Source organism: Sciurus vulgaris (assembly GCF_902686455.1).
Source record: "Sciurus vulgaris genome assembly, chromosome: 15".
NCBI classification, from domain to species: domain Eukaryota; kingdom Metazoa; phylum Chordata; class Mammalia; order Rodentia; family Sciuridae; genus Sciurus; species Sciurus vulgaris.
Window position 1 is genome coordinate 80,371,037 of NC_136476.1, and position 25,647 is coordinate 80,396,683.

The 25,647-nt window shown below is 58.0% G+C and overlaps 1 protein-coding gene across 3 annotated transcripts in view; it reads left to right on the forward strand.

Moving 5' to 3' along the window:
* NEK6 (NIMA related kinase 6) overlaps positions 1-25,647 on the forward strand; it is a 75,087-nt gene that overhangs the window by 11,726 nt on the left and 37,714 nt on the right. The window contains exon 1 of one of the 3 annotated variants that reach the window (XM_079113835.1): positions 17,665-17,851. The exons of the other annotated variants lie outside the window; for them this stretch is intronic. The gene's annotated coding sequence lies outside the window, so the exon portion shown is untranslated. Of the gene's footprint in view, positions 1-17,664; positions 17,852-25,647 lie in introns of those variants that run through there. 3 annotated transcript variants of the gene reach the window in all.

The window sequence follows — 25,647 nt, forward strand, 5'->3', positions numbered from 1 at the left end:
GACCCCAGAGCAAGGTCCTGTTCAGTGCTGTGCGTGGGTTGGGACCAGGTTTTATTGGAAGTGGAAAGTTGGACTATTGAGCACTGTCTGACTGCTGGCCCCAGTAGTGACCACCAGTCAGCCCGCAAGTCTCCCTCCTCACCCTGGGCCTCTCATGACAAGAACATGCTGTGGACTCCACAGTCACATTATTGCCAGATGTTATCCTACTGACAGACCCATCCACTTGGATTCCTGTCTTTGAGTGACAAGGGTCAGAAACCTAATGACCAGTTGCTGACCCACTCACTCTGGGCAAATGCCAGGCAGGGGTGCCCTAGAGATGGGGGACAGCAGGAGCTTGGATTCCACCAGCCACCCTCACTGTTCCCAGCCCTGAAATTGGGAAGGGCCATCCCAAGGAGTGGATGTTTCACAAGCAAACATGAACCCAAGGCTCAGGAGAGGGAACAGAAGCGTACTGGGTACCTACTGTGTACCGAGGATCTGGCCTAGGTCCTTCTGTGTGTGGTCTCCACTGATCCTCATGACAGCATTGGGCTGGCTCCATTTTTCAGATGAGAATAACTGAGGCTCAGAGAAGGAAGCCACTGGTCCAAAGCCATAAACCATGCAGTTCACACTTAGATTTGAAGAGGCCCAGCCGACCCCAAAGCCGTGGCTGGATGGCTGTGGTCCCTGCCCGGCTGGGTCTCCTGCCCCTACTGCTGTACAGGGGCAGGACGGGAGCCAGACCCCCACGCTGCTGCCGTCTGCTCCTGCCTTTGAGCAGTCGCCCTCATTCTTGGCAGCGGGTAGGTCCCAGGGCTACGGCCCCCGTTTCTCTCCCATAAACCCAGCTGCTCTGGCCATCCTCACACCCAGAGAGGGAGGAGGCAGGTGGCAGAGTGAGATGAGCTGGGATGCAAGTCACACCTCTGCCTTCGCTCACTGTGTCCCCAGGCTTCTCGCCCCCTGGGTGTTTTCTCATTGGTGGAGAGAGGGTCCGTGGGTTCCTGCCTCTGGGGGGCTTTCCTGGAGTAGGGAGACCCCCGGCACACAGGGGCCGGTCAGCAGTCGGCGGCTGCTGTGTTGATAGTCATGTTGTTGTTTGGGGTAAGGACTGGGGCCTGGTGGCACTTGCGATGCTCAAGAGCCCCTGCACAGGGACACACGGAGGTCACTCAGCCCAGGGCCGCCCTTCCTTGGAATTCTCCTCCCTTCTCTGTTCACTCATTCGTTTATCTGACAGAGCCACGTACTGTTCAGAGACACAGTACTGAGCCGCAGTACAAAGTCCTGCCAGTCACTGGGCTGACAAGGAATGAGTCAGGCTTGCTGGCCAGAGTGTGGGGGCTGCATCAGAGGGGAAAGCCATGTCTGGTCACCTGTGTGGGACAGCAGCAGGAAGGAATGGCGCTCCCTCACAGGGCAGTTGCTGGGGATTAAACCTCTTGGCTTTCATGTAAGGCCCCAGCTCTCCTCAGGGCCCCAGGAAGCTTGAGTGCTTTTAAGGTGTCTTTGAGGAAATGGCTTTCAGCTCAGAATGGAGAGGCTTATGTTAGGGGCCCAGAGAGGTTCCACAGCTTGCTGGGGTCACACAGCCCCACATGGCCAGACTCCCTAGGCCCTCACTCAGCCTGTCCACCAACCTTGGCTCTCACTCAGAGACAGGTCTGAAGAACAGTTCAGCAGCTTGGTCTCTCACAGGGTGGGTATGTGCAGAGTGAACTCTGCATAGTTGTGCAAATGGACACCTATTCCGCAGTGAAAATGCCTTCAACGTGCCGCCGATCTCAGGACAGATTGAAGAAGTAACCACACTTGGGCATGTGTGTTGGGGAAGGGACTGACAGCAAGGGGGTGGGTCTGCCACAGGCAAGCCTTTTCAAAGAAGCTGTTTCCAGAGCTGCCTCGTCCCCTCTGTTGGCAGATGGCCCTCAACGGCCGGGCAGCAGCGTGCTCTGTACTCGCAGGACGGGGACCTGGTGTTTAGGCCCATTTATTTAAAGCGGGAGCCGGGAGGCTAAAGACCAGCTCTGCGCGCCTGCCGCCTCCCCGCAGCAGGGGAGCGTAGTCCTCAGGGCTTTCTTCCCATTTATGAGTTTTCTGTTGTTATATATTTGTAAAATGAGGCTTCTGCTGGCAAAAGCAGGTTTTAGCGAGTGCGGTGGCTCTTTCAAGACCTAATAAGGCCCCCAAGGATGGTGAGTTCCAGCTTCGCTTCCCTCCCCCCGGGCCCGGCTCTGTCTTGCCTCACACACTTTGGGCACAGCCTGCCATTTGTCTTGCTTCCCATTAATGGAATTGCTGCCATCACTTCTGCAGGACAAGATGGGCCCTTTGGAACTGCCTTGGGGACAGCGGCAGGATTGGCCGCCAAGCAGTTTGCTTACAGGCAGAAGGAAAGAAAAAACAGTGAGCGCGTGCGAGAAAACTGACCGATGGTTGGTTCCTTGGGTGTTCCGGCTTCTAGGTGGTGGAGGAAAGGGGCCCTTCCAGTCCCCCTGCCTGCTCACAGCCCTGGTGGGCCACCCTGTCACAGGGCATGTGAAGGGGGCCTGTCCCTGTGCGCCTAAGCCCTCCTGAGTGCAGGAGGGGGAGGTGAGGGGACCTAGCATTTATGGGGTGCTCACATGGACCCCCCTGTGCTGGCCACTCAGGATGTCTCGGTGGACGGGTATCTGTGGGCCCATTTCCCTGTGCAGTAGCAGAAGCCCAGGTCATTCAGCTCCTCCATGGTGGCTCCGGGGTTTGAACCCTGATCTGTTCCCTAGAAGACCCAGACTACCCCTCCTGGAGGCTCCAGGGAGGTAGCTGCCTGTCAGCCTCCTGCGTTGCCTTGTCCAGGTTCACATGTGCACGTGGTCTCTTTGCTGTTATACCAAATCCCAGCCCAAGGCGGTGCTGGAAAGTCACATATTCCACCTGGAGACCTGGTAGAATTCAGGGTCTGGGACCCAGAGGATGAAGAGGGCAGTAGGGGGGCCTACTCATGCCACCGCATCCTGCATGCCTGTTTGCTGCAGGAGTGGCAATAATTGTTGTCTCCAGTGCCAACTCTGATAGATTGACCATGGGCTGCCTGAGATGCTGTGTCGAGGAAGGCTTTGGAGGACTGTGGATCGATTAGCAATGTCTACTGTGTGCACAAGAACGAGAAGAGAGAGTGTGAATGGGGCCAGACCAGGTTAATGCACTTCTCACCCCGAGCTCTGACCTCAGGGAAAGCATGCTTGGTTTCATTACTAGTGGATCGTTGCGCCTCACCACACTGTAGTCTCTAGGAGGGTGTGACCACAAGCCCAGCACATAAGTACCAGACAGAAGGACGAAGGCTCTGGGTCATCCAGGCATGAGATTCAGGTGCCCACATATTGAAACCAGGGCCCTTCCCTCCGTGTCCTCCATGTCTCCAGTCCTCATCTTTGAAGCAAAGGTCATACTTCACTCGTAGGACCTTGGGGAGGAGTAACTGAGGAGATGACAATTGTGGAGCCCAGAACTCGTGAGTAAGGGGTGGCATTCAGAACTGTGAGCTCCAGCTGCCTCGCTGCCCCACCTGGTGCCAGCACCTGCCAGCCCCGTCCTCCTCTGGGCCGAGTCTGGCCTTCCTGGCCTGCGGAGACTTCTCCTTGCTTCTCAACTACCACGGCCTCATTGGGGTCTCTGGACTTCAGGACACCATGGGCACCCCTACCCTGAGCCCCGATGGCCCCTACCTCATGAGGCCTAGTGACAAGTCAGTCTCCTGGGCCAGGAGCCTCTCCAGGGCTGGGAGAGGCCCACAGATGAGGGAAAGGGGCAGTGCACCCCTGTTTGTTCCTTGGGCCTCCTTCCCACGAGGGCAGCTGAGTTATAGACTCAGGCCTCTTTGGGGGGTAAACAGGTTGGCCCAACAAATGGAACCGGCCCAGGTAGCAGAAATACTGTGACGTGCCCATCGTGCCTGCTGGGCCTGATCCTGTGGATGGTGGGCGTTGGAGCCTCGGAAGCTGGGTGACTGCTGGACACTGCAGATGTCAGGACAGAGGGGAAATGGGCTGGCCTGGGGCGACGGGGAGGGGCGGGCACCCTGAGGGGAGCCCAGAGGCCCCCAGTGTTGGCTCCCTGGGGTCCTACCTGGAGAGCCCTAAGTCATGGCTGCAGCTTAGCAAGAATGTTTCCCTGTGACTTTAAATGTTCCCGAGTCTCCAAGGATTTCCCGATGGGTGGTGGGTGGTGGGTGGGGTGGGGTAGGAGGAGGGAGGGTGTGGTCTGCGGCTCCACTCTTGCTACCTGGATTTGGGGTGGGGGTCAGATGAGTCTTCGACCCACAGGAACCTTGGGGGCAGCCTGAGCCAGAGGGGAAGGATATGAACCCACAAAGCAATAATGGTTTCCTGCAGCCGGTCGAAAGGGCTATACTGAATCCTCAGCCACCTCGTGTGAGCCAAGGGGCCTCCTGTGCGTCCCTGGAGTGTGTCAAGCGGGAACCATGCCTGAGTGAGGCTCCCCACCCGGCGCCGCCTCCTCAGATGCCAGTCCTCTCAACAGTGTTCTGATTAATACGTAAATATCAGCATCTTTTAAAAACAGCATCTCTCTCGCTGACTGTTCCTTCCAGAGCACCCCTCAGGGTTTGTCATCCTCAGCTAGTCCTCATCTTTAAGTGGCTCAATTTTTTGAGTGAACCCACAGCCACTCAGCAAGGACCTGAAGCCACACCTGTCTCCCTGGGAGACCCTGAGCGGGTGCCTCCTAGGGCCAGGAGGAGTTAGCGTGCAGGTGAAGCCCCAGGCCACCGTGCCAGCAGGGGCGTGAGAAACTGGCTGCAGAAGGCTGTGTGGAGCCTGCATGGCAGCTGACACATGTCACCTGGGGTTGGGGTCGGCTAGATCAGGGGGCCTCAGGTGCCAAGCCCAGGAGGGGTGATACCTGGAACTTCAAGGGTGATGGGGGGAAATGTGGTCCGATAGGGGTTTTGGGGACCAGTTCCCAGTGGCGGTGAATGGTTTGGCGAGGGCAGTGTCAGGAGGCTGGCCGGGCTGATGCCCGCTGTCTGAGGCTCCACCGATGGAGCTGCTGCCCCCCTGGGTGCCGGGTGGGAGGCCCCACGCTCCCGCACCCCAGCCTCTCCGACAGCTTTCCTGTGAAAAACAAGGCCGACGCCTACCGAGTTGCTGGGGACAACGTGAGAATAAATGATAAGATATGTAAAGCTTGCAGGGAAGGGAAAAAAGTGCCACGTATGTGTTATTTTCCCTAAATCCGGATTTATGCGAGTCATTTCTTCCCCGTCAAAGAAGCTGTTTTGATTTCCGGGGAACAGAGAAGCTGGAGTTCATGGGGGTGCCGAGGCCTGCCGTGGAACTCCTTTGTGTCCCCCGTTTCTGGGCCGCCTCACTGATCTGCCGTCACCGTGGCCCTCCTGAGTCTCCCTTTCCTTATTTGCTGATTGGTTCCAGAGAAGTCTGAGGTGACTGTGAGAACCAGCCGCTTTGAGTTTCAGTCCCTGTCTGGCTTGTGGCGTGTGTTGGGGTGGGGGCATAGGGTGCCCCGTTCACGTTGGCAGGGTCACTTGGTGGGGGACAGTTCAGCATGAAGGGCAGTGTCCTGAGGACAGTCCAGCAGTGTCCAGGATCTGTTGGGGTGTCATCTTCCACAGAAGGGAGGTTTCTCAGGCAGGTGAGCCCAGGCCAGGGTAGTTCTTGAGGAGACTGGTTCTGCCCACCAACCAGGGGCTCAGCTGCCTGATCCTGCCTGACCTCGTCCTGGGGTCAAATGGGTAAATGAGGTGAGGGGGAGAATATCAGGTCCTGGCTGGATGACTTCACATGTCTGGACTCTTGTCACCACCAGACCTGTTTTACACTGGGGTAGACTGGTAGTCTGAGGTTCGGAGAAGCCAAGACACCCAGTGGAGAAGCTGCCGTCCCCTGGTCTGCCTCCCCAGCCCCCCTGAGAGTGCTGGGCCCTCCATTCAGCCTTTTCTTTCAGATGCCAAGAGACCCTCAGACTGGGCCTGGCACGCCCGGCCAGCATCCACACTCCCTGTTCCCTCTCCCTCCCCTTCAGGGCCATTCGTCCATCCGGGGCATCCCCAGGGAGGGATCAGATGCTAGTGTAGGCCTCCTGAGTGCCAGGCAGAGCCCAGGCACCGTGCAGTCTTATTCTATCTGATCACAGAAGCGAGGCTCAGAGAGGTGACAAAACTTGGGCAGGGTTTCCCAGAAAATAAGTGGAGGGTCCCAGGTTTAAATTCTGACCTGATCCTGGAGAGGACTCTCACTTGCTGAAACAGTCCTGTTGGTGGGAGAATGGCTGGCTGAATGAGGGTGAGGAGACTAATAAGGCCTTTTTGTGGGCTAGCCTGGGGCATGATGTTTTAGAAAGCTAGACCCTTTTGGTGGGCTAGCCTAGGGCACGATGTCAGAGGCATAGCTTTCTAGCCAAAATAAAAAAAAAGAGCAGGGATCAGGCAGGGCAGGGGGCTCCCCCTGGTCCCCTGGAAAATGTGTGGCTAGAATTAGATCCCAGACCAGACAGACCTCTTCCTGTGTGGCAGCCCAGCGTTCCTCTGCCTGGCTTTGCTGTCCTTCTTGTGTAATGGAAGGCCAGGAGGACCCTGCTTTTCTGCTGAGTGCTGATTATGTGATAAACAAATTGGCTGCATGACCTAATTTAATTGTCCCAATGACCCCGTGAGTCCAGTGCCCCTCCTCTGTACCCCTCGGCTTCCTTTCCCTACAGCACTCGCTGTTCTGAGTGGCCGCGTCTGCTTCATGTCTGCGTCTGCACCCAGCGGCTCAAAGCCCCAGGAGGGCAGGGCCTTCTCCTCCTTGTGCTCCTGTGTCCCCAGCCCTCGGGCCGTGCCTGGCGTCCTGAGCCTCTCACCAAGTGCTTGACAAATGATGGCAGAGTCTGTTAACTGCTCTCATCTTCAAAAGGACCCTGAGGCCCACCGAGGGCAGGTCTGTCCCTTGGTCATGACTGAAGGTCAGGATTGGAGCCCTGCCTGGCCCGGGTCTACGCTCCCTGACCAGCTTTGAGCCTGGAATTCCAGGTGTGCCTGTCTGGTCCCTGCAGGTTCCACTGCCCACAGAAACTCCCAGCCCATGCTTGTGGCTTTGGATCAGCTCAGAAAAAGTGTGTCCTGTGACTGCTCAAGGAATCTGGGCATTTAGCCCAGAAAAGAGTGTGTTTCCTGGCTTCCTGAGAACTGGGGCCCACCCTGCCCTGGCCTGGGTGTGCAGAGTGGGAGGGAGGGAGATGGACTCCGGCCCTGGAAGGCGATGGCGTCGGACCTTATCGTCTTAGACGGGCTCGCCGCCCTGTGGGACACTGTCCCAGCACAGCTGGCGGCCCGAGACTCCGAGCCGCGTGTCCCCAGCATCAGGAGTGCCCCGAGATGGGAGCAGAGCTCTTGAGGAGGGAACCTTCGTCCTGTTGCTCCCTGCCCTTCTCCCTGGTTGCTGGAGGCAGGTGTGGGTGTAATGTCTCAAAGCAAAGGGTGACCGTTGTCCGTTGGGTCATCAGGCCAGCAGAGCCACATGTTACGAAAGCTCCTCCCAGAGCATCAGGCATCTGGCCTCTCGCTCCACAGCCAGCCAGGGTTTATGAGGTGGCTTTGGAGAGAGCTGGAGTCACCGGCCCGTCACGTCTGCACATTGCGTAATTTCACAATTCGTTTTTTTTTCATGAGAAGGGCCAGTGCTTCTCACTCGCTCTCAGCTTTTTGTCTCATTTTCTTTCCCCCTCAACCAGGGGCTGCGTTATTGAGGACCTGGGTGTCTCCCCCTCAGAGGGGCTCACCTGGCATTGCCACAGGTGTGCTGGAATACACCAACCCACTTTCTAAGGGGGCGGCCCCTCTTTTGGACTCGCTGGAGGGTGGAGAAGGCCACCTCCCTTCTCAGTCAGGATTGGAAGAAATCCCCAGGCACCGTGCTCGAGTTTCCGGGTCCCGCCCAAATCCAGAGCCAGGCCAGGCCCAGGGCTGTGTGACAGTCCCACTGATCCGTGGTGAAATGAGAAAACATAAGGCCAGGCCTGGCGGAGGCTACTTTCTGATGTCAAGTGTCCTTCCTCTCATGAAGGATGGTGATAATAGATGGAAATTTTATTTTAGAATGCCAAAAAAAGCTGGCAGCCTGCATCCATCTTCAAAGCTTGGGGGAAGCTTTACAGGCCCGTGGAGTCCCCAGGCCTGGGAACCACTGATCGCTTCCTCTACACACCAGAACAGAAGCACAGCCTCCAAAAGATCAGTTGAGAAGTCGTGGTCACAGGGAATGCGTGCTGGCTCTGCCTGGGGGGTGTTGGCTGCCTGGGCCATCGGCTCCGTCTGGAGGCCAGATGCCCGCAATCCAGGTGTCACGGGGTTGGTTCCTTCTGGAGACTGGGGGACATTCTGCGCCTCTTCCCAGCCTCTGCCGGATGCCAGCCATCCTTGGCGTTCCAACTTGTGGACACAGCACTGCAGTCTCTGCCTCTGTTGTCACATGGCGTTCTTCCTTGTGTGTGCCAGTGTCAGACTTCCCTCTTCTTGTAAAGACACTAGTCGTTGGATTAGGGCCTCCTCTAGTCTCACACGACCTCAGTTTAACTCAGTTTCACGTGCAAAAACCCTATGCATACTCCTGGACTTATAGTATCTTTACATCCAGATAAGCCCATCGTAAATGGAAAATATCACAGTTAAACAGTGCGATTAGTCCACCTAACCTGTGGAACATCCTTACCCATGGAGCACACTGTGGAGCCTGGCTGTTTCCCCTTGTGATTGCGTGGTGACTGAACTGTGGCTTGCTGTCCAGTGCCATGAGGATCTACCACGTACGGTCAGCCTGCACAAAGATCAAAATTCATAGCACGATTTCTATTGAATGCACATCACTTTTATATCATCATAAATGCCAAAAATTCTTAAATCCATATCATTGTAAATTGGGAACTGTGTATATTTCCAAATAAGGTCACATTTCCAGGTTCCAGGTAGACATGAGTTTTGGGGAAACGCCATGCGACCCAGTTCCCAGAGTGTAAGGGAGGAGGAGGGCAGGCTCAGCAGGTCCGGGAGTCTGCTGGCGTTCCTGTGGAGCAGCGCTAGGGAGACAGCCGCCCCCACGATGAGGGGCTGCAGGGACAGGTCAGGTCACCCCTGCCTTCTAGTCCCTGAGGCTCTGTAGATCCAGGCCTCCTTAGTGTAGAGCCCGCTCATCCTAGACTTGGGTGTGTGCTTCAAGGACAAGCAGGCGAGTAGACTGTCTTCAGCCCAATTTTTTTTTTTTTTTTTTAACATGGTGGCATCAGCTAGGACAGTTGAGGGCCCAGAGCTTCTCAAAGCTCAGCACAAGCACCAGCCCTGGTGAGCAGCCCCTCCCAGGGGTGACAGGCCCCCACCATTCCCAACAGCACCCACCAGTGAAGCCTCCCACCCGCCAATGCCCCCAGCTTGGTGGATAAAGGGCAGCTTGTGGGGCAGGAGGGAGGGAATCCGGGCCCTTTTGTTCCCCCAGGGACCCTTATCTGCTTTGGCAAAGGCTCTGTGGTCAGACATTTCCGGGCGAGCGCAGCCCTGACGCTCCCGCCGAGTGATCTTGAGCAAGCCTGCTCCCCTCAGAGCCTCACTCTCCCCTCCTTGAACTGGAATAACATCCCAGCCCTGCTCCAGTCAGAAGGACTCAGCGCAATGAGGTGACCTAGAGGTTGTGACAACCCATGAGAAGGTTGTGCTTAGCATTGTGGGAACTGGCACACAGTAGGTGCTCAATAAATACTTGCCAAATAAGAGAGGGTGTCTTGGAGCTGGGAATATCCCTCTGCTTTTGAGGTTCTGCCATGGGGCTTGCTGAGAAGGGGATTCTGTCGGTTTTCCTTTCTCCTATCCCATGAAAACACACACACCCGAGATGACCAGGCACAGGTGGGGAAGTCAAATGTGTCCATGTCACACTGGGCAGGGGACAGATACCACAAGCTTTGATTTGTCACGTGATCCCCAAGTGACATTGTTCCTGGGCTTGGCACCACAGGAGGGGGTGTGTGGAGAGCCCTGTTCCAGCCCTGGCTCTGCACCCCAGGCCGGCTGCCGCAGGGGGCTGCTGTGCCCATTCCTCCCTCCGCTGCAGACCGGGCCCACTGCTGCCCTTCAGGCCTCTGTCCCACCGCTCTGCAGGGCCTGCCCGGCCTCCAGGCCTTCGCACGTGCTTGCCTTCAGCCTGGAGCATGACCCTGTCCTCCGCTCACAGCTGCTTCCTGTTCTGAGGAAAAGCTCCCACACCCGGCGGGCTGCACTACCTTCCCCTGCCTTTCCACACCCTGGGGCACAAAGCAGCCGTCACAGGGGGTCCTGGTTCGTGGTGTCTAATACCTAGTCTCTAAACAAAGGGGCCTGTTGAGGATAGAGACTGGTCCCCTACCTGCCACGAGGTAGGTGCCCAGTGTGTGTCTGTGTATTGAATGTCCCTGGGAACATGCTGTCTGCTGCATGCCTTGGTTTCCTCGTCTTAAAAATACAGGATATGGACTGGTGGCTTCTATGGGGACCTTCCCAAGGTGTCCTGTGATAGGAGGCCCCAAATGAGTGGGCCAAGAGTCTCCACTGCTGCCAGGACTCGGATGGAAGGTAGAAACGCCTGTGTGAGAGTTTGTTTAATGATGATCTGATGTTGCCGAGGTGGTATGAACGAAGCTCGGGAATTTTCTGGGCATTCAGCACAGATTCCCATCTAATGGATTCCAGGGATTTGCGCTGTGTATTCCAGCTGCCCTTGGGCCTGTGGTGTGGTAGCTGGACCCTCCCATTCCCCACCTGCTCCCGGGGGGATTCTCCCGGTGCCTGTGCAGGGGAGTGTGATGCATCCAGGCCCTGAGAGGTGGCGTCTGCTGCCCCATGCAGCTTTCCTCTTAACCTCCCACAGTGCAGGTTCTGCTGGGGTCCCTGCTGCCATGCACTCCAGGCAGGCTCTGTGCGTGCCGTGCGTGCGTGCGTGCGTGCGTGGTGCTGGAGATTGAACTCCTGACCCCTCGTGTGCTAGGCAGGCCAGCTACCTCCCAGCCCCTGGCACTGGGTCTTAAACCCCTTCTCTGCCCTCCCCCAGCTGTGCGCATTGGCGCCTCTCTGAGCCTCAGTTTCCTTATATGCAGAATGGAGATGTTAACACCCCATCATCAGGTGAGCCTATGGACCCAAACATGGCTCAGCGCACTGCCTGGAGCAGGCGCCTGTGATGCCGTTGCTGATTCTTCTGAGCGTGAGTATTCCTCACTCTAGAGATCAGAGGGAAAGAGATCTGCAGTCTATATAAGCCAAAAAATGTCTGTTGTCAGAAGAATTTTGTTTTGGAAGACAAGCCCAGGTTTTGGGTCAGAACCGTATTCTCCCTGGAATTGCACGGTGGTGCCCCCAGGCATGTTTTTAAAACTTGGTGACCACCCAAGCCTTTGAGCCTTCCACGTGTATGCGCTGAGGTCAGGCTTCTCGGGAATCCCTTGCACAGCTGGGCTGCTTGTCACGTTGGTAGCATCGGTTCCACAGAGCAGGCTCTGTCTGCTGTGAATAGATGTTTTTTCTCTCTTTCTTGGATGCCTGAATGGCAGTCTCCCTCCTGCGGTCCCAGAGGCCGACCTGAGTGTAAAACTCCAAAACGGACATCACAGTGGGGTCGTCCGTTCCTGCTTGGACTTGCAGCTCTCAGCAAGGCTCAAAGAGCCAGGTCGATGGCTCCGTGACCCAGGGAGCCTCCTGAGGAGCTCCTGGGCTGTGGTTTATAAAGGCTGTGAGCAAACGGAAGAAATCAGAATTTACCGAGAGGCAGATGGGAGCAGCTGCGGGATTGAGGAGGACGGCTCCGTGGCTTGAAACCCAGGCCTGCTGGCTAATCCGTGGCCTCCAAGCCACAGGCGCAAAGCCTGTTAGAACAGGAAGGACACTAGGGATCGGCCAGTACCTGCCGCAGGCTGGAGGACCTGCCACCCAGGGCTTAGAAGCTCTACCTGGCTTCAAGTCCCAGTTCCTCGCCTGGTACCAGGCAGCCTACCTTTATGTCTTCATTTCCCCTTGTACATCTCAGGCTGGCTGGGAGCGCTAAGTAGGTCAGCGTCATACGTAGGACAGTGCTTGGTGCACAGTAAACAAATAGGACCCACCAAGACCCAGAGAGGGCCAAGGACTGGTCTCTGGTCCCCCAGCTAGTCAGTGGGGCAGCCAGGGCTGAAACTCATGATTCCTAGTCTCATGGACACCTCCCTCCCCCACCCCCCCACCACGGCAGACTGTTTCAACCTTGCCTTTTGCAAAGGAAACCGCGTGACCCTTCAGCCCGCAAGAATCCAGACTGCACAGGATGTCTGCAGCCTCCTCGGGCTGGCTGGGGGCCTTGCTGCAATTCCATTCAGCACTACTTCTTTTTTCTTCCTTTTCTCTTTTTTTCAAAGCTCTAGAGGGTCTCTCCAACCCTGTCCCCACAAATAGAAAAATTAACTGCTTGGGCAAAGGAGTTTTGAAGACTTAAGACCCTGCTGAGAGTCGTGAGCCAGCGCCCCCTCCCCAGCCTGTTTCCCTGCCTGCAGGTGAGGGGTCCCCGGTGGGTAGTCTGTGAGGGCTGCAGGGAAGGCCAGCCAGCCAAGCAGCCCCTCACCAAACGCAGGTCGTGGTGGCTGTTCCTCGCGGCAGGTACTGACTAAACGAGCTGGTGATGTGTCCTTCTAGGAAACAGGTGACACCCACCAAAAATGCTGCCCACTTCTGCCCACCCCCAGTGTCAAAGGTCATTTGAGTCATCAGAGTTGCCTGCACCTTTCTAGGTCTCCCGTTGGACTAATGCTCGTCAGCCACTTAGGCTGAGGCTGGGTGGCCAGGAGCATCCTATTTGTGGGCCTCCAGGTCTGAACGGGGTGGGACTTGGTAGCTTCCTGATTTCTGCTGGGCCCCCCAGGCCCAAGCTCTGGGAACTGCCAGCCCAGGGTGTGAATCCCAGCTCTGTGCAGTTGACACTGGCGAAGGGACAGCTTCCTCATCTGTGGAAGAGGCTATGGGCCCTGCCTGGCAAGGGGAGGGTGTCTGAGAGCCCTGCCCGGCTCACTCCCCTCTTCCTTCCTGCCAGGAGGCCCTGGCTCACCCTGGATCCAGCTGGGGCATGACAGATGTTGATAGGCCCAAGTCCTGCCTGAATTGAGGGTCACTTGGCCAGGCCAGGAAGCCTAGAGGCAGACTCACAAACTGAAGTCATGGGTGCCAAGAGCACCCAGGGTATAGTCCTCTAGGCATTTTGATGGGGATCCCAGGGCCTGGAAGGGGAAAGATCTAGAACTAGGAGGCCATGAACCCAGTCTGTAACCCAGGGTCCTAGATGCAGATCCAACCTGCCCCACTGGTGGCCATTGGAGAGGGCTGCCTGGCTGGGCCTGGGGATTGATAGTCAGATGCCGTGTGGGCCTGGAGCTGAGCCCCACCTTGCTGTCCTCATCAGGGACCTCCTGCGAGCCAGGCACACTCTAGCCCCATTTCCTCATCTCAGAAATGGACACTTCCTGCTCTGCCCTTTCAAGGTTGTCATGAGGTTCCATAAGAGAATATGGACCCCAGTCCCTCTGAAGACCATCAAGAACTGCCAGATGAGAAGAATGTGGCATCTGTCACCTCCTGGTGCATATTTGTTCCCTGTCACATAAATAGTACCTAATACAAAGTAGGTGCTCAGTCGAGTGTTGAATAGATGAATGAGAGCAGTTATCATTTATTAAGCACCTACTATATACCAAGCATCACCTAGGGAACTTGGCATCAGCTACTCCGATCCTTCCTGCCACTCCAGAAGTTTGGGTGTGCCCATCTCACAGATAAGGAAGCAGAGGCTCAAAAGAGAATAACTTACCCAAGGTCATGTGATAAGTGGCTGAGAAAGCCAGGAGTCACGCCTGATTCTTCAGCCCATGTGTCCTTTCAGCTGCTCCCCCATCCCGGGCTGTGCTGTGGAATGTTTAACAGTGTGGGGGGGGTATTGTACAAACCCCTGATTTGTAGCATTTGCCCATTTCCATGGTGTAAATATTCCTCCCATGGTCAAGTTCAGGAAGCCAATGTGATATTAACTAACTCACCAAATGCCTGAAAAATTAAGCATGCAGCCACCATGAGCCAGTAGTAGCCAGCTTATTACACCCCTGTCCCCTCCCCTCACATAGCCACGTGAACCCCAGGGAAGCCACAGAGGAGTGTCCCTGGGCTGGGACTTCAGGCTGGAGCTCAGCCAGTGGCTTGGTGGGGTTGTGTGTGCGTTAGACCCCACAGCCTTCCCTTCCTGAGGCCCAGGAGCTCCCTGGGGTCTCAGTATCACACAAAGACGTGGGTGGACGGGGAGCCCCAGAAAGGGTCTGCAACATTGCGACTGGAATATTCCACCAGCCCCACCGTGTGTGATATTCCCGCCAGGCCCGGAGCAGAGCCCTGTAAACGCCGGGATATAATGGACAATAAAAGTCGCTGGAAAATAGTGACTCTCCTAGGACCCCAGTCATCCCTGCCACATGCTGCCTGCTGGAACCACGTGCCCTGTGATCATGAGGCACGGTCGTCATGTAGATATATAGGGCCTCTTGCGAGCCGCTGGCCAAGATTTATTTTATTGAAGACGGTAGGTAGGGGGAGGGGAGCACAGGTCCGTGGTCCTGATAACTTTGTAAAATGCTTTGCCATCACGTCCCAGCTTCTGCGAGGAAGTGTGGCCTTTCCTGTCCTCTGGCGAAGGCTCGGGCCTCAGGCTTGGATGCCCCTGCCTAGCCCCCAGGCCCACAGCCCTGGCTGCCCCTGACAGGGCATGCTGCAGAGTGAGACCTTACTGTGGACAGTGGGCTTCAGCTGGGTTGTTTCGGGACCTGGCTGTTTGTAACAGCGATCGCAGGACAGCAGGAGCTCTTGTGTGTACGTGGTCCTGGGCTGGCATTTTACCCTCATGTCCTCAGATGGGTCCTACCATGGCCCCTGCTTACAGAGGAGGAAGAAGTGACCATGAGACTGGCCTGACCTCATGTGGGCACACAGGCAGCGCAGGATTTGAACTCAGACTCCAGAGCCCGTACTGGGTGGCCCATCTACCTCCTCACCACCTCCGGCATGTGCCTCCCTCAAGTCCCCCTGACTTCCCCAAGCAACACAGTGGGGCACTTTGATTTGTCCCCACCCCCCCACACTGCTGCTTCTCCGAGGGCAGGAGCCCAGCCTGCACTGCAGAGGGTGTCCAGGTGCACACTCAGCCTGCACCGCATCCGAGCTCCGCCTCCCTCCAGCCGGTACAGCCCCAGCGAGTCACAGAGTGACTCGGAGCCTGTTTCCCTTCGGCCAAATGGCTACACTGTCTCCCTTGCAGAGTGGCACACAGCTACCAGTAGACATGAAGGATCTGGCCCAGCCCCTGGCACTTAGGTGTGCTCTGCATGTGACCCCCTCCTCTGTGCGCATGCCCCGTGTGTCTGGGAGCCCAGAGGCATCTGATTGCGCCCGCAGGAGGCAGTGGCTTGCTGTGAGCAGGGAGGGTGATGGCAGGGGGTGGGGGGACTCAAAGTGTTCCAGGGCCAGAGAACAAATCCTCTTAGCAATTCCAGACCCAGAAGACCTGGTTTTCCTCCCAGTAATGAGCACATGGTTGGATACCAGATCCCTGAGCTCAGTTCAGGGCACCCCAGAGTCACCAGGCCCCTGTCAGCCCTAGGAAACACATGAGCACAAGAAGGCCCCTGCTGGACTATGGAGCCCTGCCTACCCATGTTACAGGTGGGGAAACTAAGGCCCAGAGACAGGCTGTGACTTTCCTGAGACCATGCAGCTCCCTGAGAGTCCACACCTTGTGAGTCCCAGCCACCAGGCCATACATGCTGTGACTCAAAGCAAAAACCATTCTCATGGAGCTAAAAGTGGCCACATATGTCCTAGGCCCAACTCTGGGTCCAGTGAGGATTCTGGCCAGGACAGTGACACAGAGGTGGCACCACAAACTGTTATTAGGCGCCAGTCCTGTAATAGGCAGGACTGGACAGAGGGGACTCTGTCACCCAGTCACTGAGCTGAGCTTAGCCACATGCTGCTGATGCTCTGATTTGCCAGGAGCCCCAGCCCCTCCATGAATAGAGGCTGGTGACATCCACCTGCAGGGCCTTGGAGGTCACAGGGCTGCAGCCACCTCCTCCTGGGGAGAGCTGCACACATCAGGGCCTGGGCCGGGAGTCCAGTCCCTGCCGACTGGTGGATGACTGGCCTGGGTCCAGCCGCAGCCTCCGAAGGGGCCGGCACCTGGCATATGCCTGACAGTTGGGCCCGGCTGGTGGGGAAGGTGTGCTGGCAGGTGGCCGAGCCTGGTGCCAGGATCTGGCTCGGCGTGTCCACTGGGGCTCAGCTGCCATATGCCTGTGTCAGTCCCAGCGGCGGTAGAGCTACAGATGGGGCTCGGGGGGTGGTTGGCGCGGGGTAGAAGTGGCTCTTGTTCTGAAGGAGGAGGCAGGTGTGGCCACCCAGAGCTCTTCGCAGGGACTGCGGGCTGGGGCTGGCCTGTGGAGCTGCCTGGCCGCCGTGCCCTTGAGCCCACTGTGTCCTCTGCCAGGAACCCCCTTCCCCCAGGTCCAGTCCCACCCATCTTTGAGGCCACCCCAGACTCTGCTCGTGCGAGATGCTGTCTGTGGCCTGGCATTGCCGGGAGCAGGAGGCATTAGCCCTCTTGCTGGCACATTTGTGTGCTGTCTTCTGGCTTGTGGGTGTCCAGGGCTCTGTCCTGTTGACCTGGTAAGCGGAGGAGCTTTGTCTTGGTCTGTGCTGTCCCTGGGTCCCCAGTTGTCAGTGCAGGCCCTGCATAGAGGAGGCAGCAGGAAGGACGTGTGGATGGAAGGGAAGGTGAGACTGGCATCCTCAGTCTTCAGTTCTGGACTCGGGGCCCCATTTTGGAGAGTGAAGGACAGACCGGTCACGACGTGGTAAGAATCAGGGCCCCTCGACTGGCTGTTGGTAGGTGCAGGCCCAGAGCTAAGCACTTTCCGCCCTGGAGTGCCATGCGACTCTTCAGCAGCCTTGGGCAGTAGATGTTATCTGTACTTGTTCCTGGTTTGCCTGTGAGGACTGTGGCACACATTGGGGGATGTGACAGAGCCAGGACTTGAACCCAGGGCTGGCACCTACCAAGCTGTCCTATCTCGTGACAGCAGACACAGAAAAGAAACGGAAGCCTAGGCTTTTTTTAAAGGGACAGCCAGGATTTTTATGCTCCTTAGCACTTGTTGACCCTGGTAGGAGTGGGTGGGCATGAGCACAGGGCAAGGGGAAGACCCCTGGCCCCCACCCCAGATCCCAAAGGGCTTTCTTCCAGCATCAGCCGCCAGGGCCTGGTGCTGCGGTGGCAGCCTGGAGGGCACATCCCTTTGCCTGAGTAGTGTGGGGGTTGTGGCTAAGGGGTTGGCCTTAGGGCAGGTGCTCCCTCTGCCTGCTCACAGCCTGGGGCCACCTCTTGCCCTCCTGCCAGTTTCCTGGTGGGTAAAATGCAGAGCAGAGTCGGGTCATCCCAGAGGGGACTGTGATTGCAGTCCAAGACCATCGACTGGCCAGTTGACTGCCATCAACTTAGAGCCCCGGTGAACAGCGGGCTTTGTGGCAGTGGTGACAGTTTCTTTCGCCATGGAGGTGGCAGCCGGAGCTATTTTTGGAGCAGTGTGTGGTGGGGGAGTTTCCTTTTGGAGGAGAATAGGGACCGGTGTCTTAGGGAGGGGAAGTCCCTCACACAGATGGGCCCCGTCCTTCACCCGCCTGGGCACGGAGGCCACTCAGACCCTCGGAGGGCTCCGGCACCACGCCTCTGCCCCCAGCCCTGAGACCAGCAGACCTTTCTGAGCTCAGGAGGCACTTTGAAAGGTACGCAGCCTCTGCCAGCCTCCAGCTGTGGGTGACCTGCTTGTCCTTCCTCTTGCCTGTGTTCCTGGGGGTATGCTTAGCAAGCGACAGGGAGCCAGGCCCCAGAGACCTGAGCCTGTGGGGCCACCTGCCCTGGTGGCACCTCTGCCACCCGCCGCTTGCTTGACCACCTGCCCAGTGGGGGTGACCCAGCAAGGGCAACAGTGCCGGGAACCTGGCAGGACCTTTGCCACCACCCAGGGCAGGGTGGTTGCCGCCAGATGCTTTCCTGTTGAGTGATCCCTGGCATCACCAGACTCTGAAGAGGAGGTGAGGAGGGCAGAAAAAGCCACTCTCCTCCCCCGACTGCTGGGTCTGGCTGCCTGGGTCCCTTTCTGCAGGAGAGAAAATTGGTGGAGGTCAGAGCCCAAGAACTTGCCCAAGAACTGCGTGGAGACCTGCTAGGGCCCAGGACAAACTGACGACAGACACCAAGGCCCTCCAGCCCAGGGGTAGCGTGGTCCAAGGTGGAACGTGGCGGCAGAGGCCTCTCTGCTCTGAAATCCATCCCTTCCCTCTAACCCCTGGCTCCCAGACGAGCTGGCCTGGGGACATCAGGCGTCTCCTCCTGGCCTGGCAGCCATGCACCTCCCAGCCCATTCTCTGCACTTGTGGGTGCGGAGGTGAGCAGTTTGGGTTCTGTCTTCGGGGGATTGTCCATGTTGAGGAGGCAGATTCACCACTAGGCAGAGAGTGCAGGGCAGGGCTGTGGAACTGGAGTAGACCAACAGGGTAGGGGATCCGGGAAGGCTGGCTGAACAATTGGGCACTGAGGGGGGACAGGGGGCTTGCCAGGACACAGTTTAACCCAGAGCCTGCCTCGGTCTCGAGGAACAAGCAGTCTGTTTCTAGGAAGGCAGGGGTCACTTGTATGTGGCCTGCTAGGGGGCCTGAGGGGCCCTGCAATGTCCCAGCTTTCCCTGGAGAATCAGCTTGGTATTTCCCTGCCACAAGCAATTGACAAGTCAGTTGACTTCGGTGTGCCTCAGTTTCCTCATCTGTAGAATGGGGGTGGGTTGCAGACATCACCGGTGAGCTGTGTGCAAAGGAAGTGCTCAGCGAACCTCAGCTTGGTCTTGGAGGGGCCCCAGGCCCAGAGTCCCCAGATAGAAACCCGGTGCCTCTTTCTTCAACTGAGACACAAGATGGTTACAACCCCTACATTCTTTTTCTTCCAGAATTTGGTTTTATTACCTAAGTAGGAGGAAGTGAAATGTGATCGGAAGCTGCCTCATTTTTTAAAAAGTCCTGGGAACCCCGTGGTATGTGGTGCAGTTTGTTTTGAGTTGCACGGGGACTTTGGCCTGATCTGTGACGATGGGGATTGGAGGTTCTTGGGGGTTTCCGGAGGCCAGGCGAGTCCCGCCACCTTTGGCGGAATTGACTCGCGCGACTCTTACTCTCACTAGATCCCTGCCTTGTGCTAACTTGGGTGAGCGTTGGAGGTGGAGAGGAACTGTCCGTCCCGGCTTGGAAAGGCCAGCATTGAAGGCAAGGCTCAGTGACAGAGGAAGCTGACATTAGGGAGACACCATCCGATGGGGAGGGGAGAAGGGGACTTGGTGCCACCCGCGTGTCCCATGGCATCCTCCCAGCCACCCTGGGAGGTCTGGCTGCCCCCCTTCTTTATGGATGAGGACACCAAGGCTCAGGGAGGAGATGGCACATTCCCAAGATCTCATAAGAAGTGCCCGCCCTGAGTAGGGCCAGAGACCTGGTCTTCGTGGATCAGTGGGACTTCGCCCATGAAGGGTCGTGCATGGGTCTTCCAAGCTGAGCCTGCCATGTGGAGGCGTCTGGAGGGGTGGGTGCTGTGTCATTGGCAGGGTAGGTTTTAGTGCAGCCATGGGGCAGGGCTCTGGGGGAAGACTGGGTAACACTGTGGGCAGCTACGCCAGCTCAGATCCTCTCAGGCACACAGGCCTTCAGCTGGGCAGAGCAGCAGAGAGTTTAGACTCGTGTCTTAGGAAAACCTTTCCGAGGTGGCCTGGAGGGCAGTGTGGAGCTGGGAAAGCAGGCGGGGGGCTGCGGGGTCCTGTTGAGGAGGGTCAAGGCCAGCATGGGGCAGGGATTCTTGGGTGAGTGGAGACACTTGGAGGAAGAATCAGCAGGACTGGTGTGGCCACGGTGGAGGGCAGCTGCTGGGGTGGACCTGGGTTGTGCTGGGTCTCTGGGCAGACAGGGAGGCAGCCCCCTCGCTGAGACAGGGACCCAGGGAAGGGTGGGCTCCCTTTCAGGTGAGTTGAGTCTGCGATGTCTGTGGCTGTGGGTGGCTGGGGCTGGAGCCCTCCCAGCTGGGCAGAAAGTGAGGGTGGTTTTGATGTGTGAGGAGAGTCGAGCGGGAGGGCAGGATGGGGCAGGGTGGTGGGGGCACTTGAGCAGGGAGAGGCCCCCTGGCCCCAGCCTGCCAGCTCCCGATCTTAGGGTGCACCTGGGGGAGGCCCTGCTGGCTGGGAAGGGGGCCGTCAGGAACCTCTGCACGCTTCGCCCCCTGCCTCCAGGAGCAGCTTTTGGTGAAGTCTGTGCCTTGGAGAAGCCAGGCTCCCGTGGGTCATGGAGCCACAGAATCTGAGCAGCATGTGTGGCTTTGGGGGAAGGGGAGGGGGAGGGGCACAGGACCGGTTCGGAAACCAGACACCATCTGTGGCTCATCCCCTCCAGCTCAACGGGCCCCACACCCCGGGCCTGGGATGTGACTGCTTCCTGTCAAGTGATAAATGGGCAACGTTGAGACTAGAGGAGACGGGGCCCTGGGGCAGGTGGGGGGAGGCCACCACAGCCAGAGCCACAGTCCTGGCCAGAACCCATTCGCTCACTTCTCATTCACACTCGCTTCTGAGGCAGAATGGATGGATAAGACCAGCTTGTTTCCAGGTGTCAGTTCTGTCCTCTGCTGCGTGGCCTTGGACCTGTCTCTTACACTGTCTGAACTTCCATTTCTCCCTCTGCACAGTGGGTTATAGCAGCCTCTGCCCGGGGCGTCTCCAGGGTGAACGTGGTGCCCACCCCTTGATGCCCGCCTGGTCCGTACATAATACCTGCCAGGCTGTGGGTGAGGCATCCCTCAGGGCCCTTACCTCGTGCGGGGACTCTGTCAGCTGAGTTTCCTTCTGTCGTCGCTGCGTCCTGCTGGCCTGAGGAGGAGGTGCGGACGGCTGCCCTGGCCAGTGCATGCTCCTCCTTGGGCAAGTCACGTTTCTCAAAGCCTTAGTTTCCTCAGCTGCAAGATTGGGTGATGGCACCTCTCAGGTTTCTTGGGAGACATCAGATCACCCATGGATGCCCACTGACGCCAAAGCCCTTCAGCCTTGACCCCATCCATGGCCAGGCACTGTGTGAGCTGCTGCACCTCCTTGCTGGGCCTCAGCTCTCCAGCTGAGTAGGCGGAGTGATGGGCAGTGCCAGCCTGTGGGACCTCTCTAGGGTGCTGGTGGGCATCCATCATAAACACCTGCTTCCAGGAGCCAGCCAGCCTGTGGAAGTAGCCACAGGTGCTGGCCCCGGTGTTGGGTTGTTCCCTGGAGGAGGAGGAGGACTGTGGACGTGTGTGGCAACCTGAGGACAGCCTCCCACACGGGGACACAGCTGTGAAGCTCTCACCTGGCAGGGGGACCAAGAAGGAGCCTTTCTCAGGGAAACTGGCAGGGAGGCCAGCACCTGTCAGCTGGGAGCCCCAGGGACCTGTCCATCTCTACTCCCTGCCCCTGAGGACAGAACGAGAGGGCACCTAGGCTCAGAGCCTGCGGACATCGGAGGAACCCTGCCTGTGTGCATGCCCACTTGATGCAGGAGACAGCTGGCAGGACACACAGGCACCCCTCAGGGATGGTACCCCTCAGGGATGAGCACCTGCGAATGCGCCTCCTCTAGACCTGCTCGAGGGCCCCTGTGCGTGGGCCTCCAAGCAGTTGCCAGGCAGAGTCCTTGGCCAGAGCCCTCCCACAGGGTCCTCTTTCAGAGAGGCCTCAGGGAGCTGCTGGCCTCCATGACATGTGGCAGGGCGGCAGAGGTGGAATTGCCCCCTCGGCGAAACTGCTGGGAGGTGAGAAGGACCAGGTGACAGTCTTGGTGGGAAAGGCCACTTGGAACCTCAGAACCCAGCTTAGCCCTTCCAGGGAGTTAAACCAAGTCCTGTGGTTCCCTAGGGTCACGTCCCATCAGTAAAATCCTTGTCAGGGCCCCGCAGGGAGAAGCATTTGGAAGGCTTGCAAAGGCAGCCGTGGTTCCTGTGAGGACGAGGCAGGGCAGGGCATGGAGCAGTGAGCTGGAGTCCAGCAGGCCCTCTCTGGCTGCATGACCCAGGCAAGCCCCTGCCCATCTCAGAGCTCCATTCCTGTGTCCTTCATGTGGAGACAGCCGCTCCTCCGTCGTTCAGTAAGGGTCAGCAAAAGCAGCCCTTCGTGGTGCCCAGCTCTTGCCACCATCTTCTGAAATGCCACTCCTCTCCGTGACCCTGAGGGGTTCCTCTTACTCTTAGGCCCATTTTCCAGGTGAGGAGGCTGAGCCAGCATCGAGCCTAGGCAGTGCGGCTCCTGAGCTGGCGTCTCCTAACCCTAGGCTGCTCCTGATCTGGTCCCTGGAGGCCTGGCAGACACACAGCACCGGGTGTTTTATTGTCACCATTCCTGCCCCAGCCAGGAGCCTGGGCTGGGAGCTGCCTGTGCATCCCAGTGCCGTGGGAACACGTGGCCCTTGCTTGCTGTGAAGCAGGCCCTCTTCCAGGCGGTGATCAGCGTGGCCTGTGGCTCGGGGTCTCAAATTCCACAGATTTTTGGCCCCTGAGCTGGGCTTGGCAGCCACTGGCTCATTGTTCCACAGCTTGGCAGGAGCCACAGGGTCCCAGGGGCAGGCAGCTCCCTGTGTTACTCGGAGGTGCCTGCGTGCGTGTGCCACAGGGCTTTTCGTTGGTCCCCACACCCCATCCCCCAGGTGCCCTTTGTCATGGTCTTCCTGCATCTGAACCCCTAAGAGGCAGTTTCTGGTTGCAATTTCTGGTGTAGGGGGCTCGGATTTCCATTGAGGTAGAGCAGACAGAAAGCAAGTCCCCCAAATCCAATGTCCCCAGAGAGTCCCCCGAGGCAGGGGAGTCTTTGGAATGAGGAGGGACCGAGGGGCAGGGAGGTGTGAGTCTGAATTCCCTCTGCAGATGATAAGCCAAACGGCATCCGGCCTCCTCTTTCTGACCCTACTCCCACATTAGTAAAATGGGTCCAGCAGTAGTGCGTTTCCGCGGCCCGGGGAAGGTCTTGGAGAACCTTCTCTCCCTCCCTTCCTCCCTCCCCGGCCTCTGCCTCCCCCAGCTGCGCAGCCTCCTTCCCCTCTGAAGCGCCCTCTGTGGTGCTTGGTGGAGAGGCAACTGCTTTCCTCCTCTTGCCTGGGGTCCCGTTGGGTTCAGGGCAGAACTGCTGTTGGTGACAGTCACTTATTAAGCCTAGGGATTTGTTAGAAGAGGTGGTGTGGACAGTAGCCGGGTGTGGTCCAGAGGTGAGCTCTCCGCTGGGATCCCTACGTGGCCCAGCTGGAAGGGAAGGTGGCACATTGCAACATCAGAGCCCACGAGGACGGAGGGTGGGGGCTCCCAACGAGACGCCTTCAGAGGTCCAAGTCCCGGCCCTATACCTGTGATTGTGTGGCCTGTGCAAACCTATTAACCTCCGTGCCTCAGTTCCCATCTGTACAATGGGACAACAGATCCCATCTTGGGGTCATGCTAAGTCGGGGGTGCATGAAGCAGGATGCAGTCCTGCCACAGCGACTCAGCGCTTGCTGTTGTTTCTGAGGTGACCTGGGCCTCCCGGCAATGATCCTGGAGCCAGGTGAGGCCATGGGGCGAGCTCCAGGGTGTGCAGGCTACAGCTGCAGGACAGCAGTGGGAGGGTGCCATCGAGGTTGGTGGCATTCAGGAACACCTGCCAGTCTCTCACCCAGTGGGATTTGCCCAGGGTCCCTGCTGGGGGGTGTCAGGGTGGAGATTCAAACTCCGGCCCATTGGCCCAGAAGCCTTGGGACTGGAGCTGGGTGAGGTGGGACAAGGGCTCCACAATCTGAGGATGGAGCTGGGGCAGGGGGCAGGAAGCCAGGGTGCGGTGGGCCTGCAGGGGGCAGCCTGTGAGTCCCTTCTGGAGCCTTCTGAGATAAAGACGGAACCTTCTCCTGAAGATGGTCCTCCAGCCTTTCCCCCATGGCCTCCCTAAGGGCAGAGGACGGTGAACATGTCACCCCGAGGGGTCTCGGGGTGCAGCCCGCAGCAGCTGCAGAGCCCGCAGGAGTCTCCGGTTTCATCTCCAAATTCATGCGCATTTTACATGCCGCACTCTCGTACCCAGCGTGCACGGCAGGCTTTCCCCCTGAGTCGCAGCAGTGCCTGAGGACGATGCTCCGTGTTTATCTGCTTATCCTGGGGCTGTTCGTACCCTGGCTCCTGCACCGTGTCACCCTGGGGGTGTGCTCCAGCGCAGCGCTCAGCCAGATGGCGGGAAGATGCCCAGGGCGCCTGGTCCCATCTGCGTTCAGGGCTTGGTGGGGAGAATGCCAGGCCCTGGGAGTCCCAGCGGAGGAGGCAGAGGAAGTGCCCACCACGTGACCTTTGGTTCTGAGGCTGCCCCGCGGATCCCGAGGACAAGAGGTCTGCCTGGATCTTTGTGTACTGGGACGAGCCACATCAAATGGCCCTGTCCAGGCTGGCTAAGTGTCATGGGCAGGAGATGGCCCTCCCAGGGCAGAGGCCTCGGCCAGGAGCGCCATGGCCCTGGGTTGGGTGCCTTCTGAGTCCACGTCTGTTCCCTGAGGCTCACCTGCTGTCTGCGTGCTGGAGAGCGGTTTCACCCCAGCGGTGGGGTTGGGACGGGGAAGCTGCCTGAGGACTCAGAGGAAGAGTAACGCTAGGGTGCAAGTCGCAGAGAGCTGGGGTGCCCTGGAGGGCACAGCTGGGGAGCCCCAGGGTCAAGCTCAGCAGGAAACTGAGGGGCTGGTGGGCATCTTTGACATGCAAGGGTGTCATGTTGATGGAGGAAGAGTGGGCCCCAGCCTGGGACGCAGTGACCAGCTCTCCAGGACTCTGGCTGCACCCCTAGTGCTGATGTCCTTCCCACTGCCCAGAAGGTGCCCCACGTCAGTGGGGCGTGGGGCTCCTTAACCAGGACCCGCAGGACTGCTGACCCTCGGGGCTTGGGAAAGGCTGCTGGGGCTGCTGGGAGCCCATGACCAGGTGGGACCCTGAGCTAGCTCTGAGAGACTGAGTGGCAGGGCTGGGCTGCGGCTCAGTGGTGGAGCGCTTGCCTGGCATGGGAGAGGCACTGGGTTTGATCCTCAGCATTGCATAAAAATAAATAAAATAAAGGTATTGTGTCCATCTACTACTAAAAGAAAGAAGAAAAAAAAAAAGAGAGAGAGATTGAGTGGTTACAGAACCCCAGCCTGATGACGGAATTGTGTCTGTCTTCCTGTCTGGTGGGTGATTGCCCCCCATATATTCCTGCCATTGCAGTGTTATCCACCATGCGGGCCTCACCAGAGCAAGCTGATGCTGGCCTCATGCCCTTGACCTCCAGGACCAGGAACCAAATGAACTCTCTTTTTTGTAAAGTCACCAGGCTATACTTCATTCTGGTAACGGAAAACAGACGAATACAAATGACCTCTTAGGTCTTATTCTTCACAAAGCACCCTGAGACGATGCTACGTGCCTTGTGCTCCTAGGGGACCTGTTAGGGGTGGGGAGGCAGGACCAGAACAGGAGCAAGGCTGCTGTCGCAGAC